Here is a 1,347-nt window from a genome sequence, read left to right on the forward strand (position 1 = left end):
GTCTAGTTGTCAATGTCTTAACTGAGCTGTCTTTAAGTTGTCTATTTGTTAATTAAGCTATACTTTGTGTTCTCAGTATCTTAATTAGCCTATAAGTCTAGTTGTCAATGTCTTAACTGAGCTATCTTTAAGCTGTCTATTTGTTAATTATGCTATACTTTGTGTTCTCAGTATCTTAATTAGCCTATAAGTCTTGTTGTCAGTGTCTTAACTGAACTATCTTTAAGTTGTCTATTTGTTAATTAACCAAAATTTATGTTATCAGTGTCTTAATTAGCCTATAAGTCTAGTTGTCAATGTCTTAACTGAGCTGTCTTTAAGTTTTCAATTTGATAATGAAGTTATACTTTATAAACTAGATATCTTTGGTGGTCAGGTAAATAAGCAAACTAATCTTTTCGGTTTTGAAAATGTTGGTTCTACACTACAAGGGTTGGACAAAATAATGGAAACATCTGTTAATTTCTAAATGTTATTTCATTACACGGAATTGGTCCACCATGAGCAGGCAACACAGCTGATGTTGTACATCAGACATTTTTACCATTCGTTTACCGGTGGTGTAATTCTGTTTCGAAGAAACATTAATTTCATGAAGTGACCATAAAGGTATATCACATTTAATTTTGGAAACATTGATAGCCAAGTTAGGTGCAAAACTCCTACGCATGTTCTCTGAACCAATCTTAATAATTCCATCAGTATGAAGTGTTCATTGTCTTACTAAAACAGGTTATTTCTCTTCATTGGTGTATTTTGAGGTGAAACTTATTTTTATTACAATGACAAGAGGTAACACGAAATTAATTCTGGGTTCTTTAACGAAAAACTGTCTGTACCATCACAGAATTAATGAAACAGAAATCTGTCTCTACCATCACTGAACTAATGAAACAAAAAGCTGTTTCTACTATTACAGTACTAATCAAATAAAAAACTGTCTGTACCATTAGAGCACTAATAAAACAAAAAGCTGTCTCTACTATTACAGCACTAATCAATAAAAAAACTGTCTGTACCATTACAGTACTAATCAAATAAAAAAACTGTCTGTACCATTACAGCACTAATAAAACAAAAAGCTGTCTCTACTATTACAGGATTAATGAAACAAAAAGCTGTCTCTACTATTACAGGATTAATGAAACAAAAAGCTGTCTCTACTATTACAGGACTAATAAAACAAAAATCTGTCTCTACCATCACTGAACTAATGAAACAAAAAGCTGTCTCTACTATTACAGTACTAATCAAATAAAAACTGTCTGTACCATTACAGTACTAATCAAATAAAAAACTGTCTGTACCATTACAGTACTAATAAAACAAAAAGATGTCTCTACTATT

The sequence above is a fragment of the Limulus polyphemus genome, unplaced genomic scaffold (assembly GCF_000517525.1).
Source record: "Limulus polyphemus unplaced genomic scaffold, Limulus_polyphemus-2.1.2 Scaffold12930, whole genome shotgun sequence".
Lineage (NCBI taxonomy): Eukaryota > Metazoa > Arthropoda > Merostomata > Xiphosura > Limulidae > Limulus > Limulus polyphemus.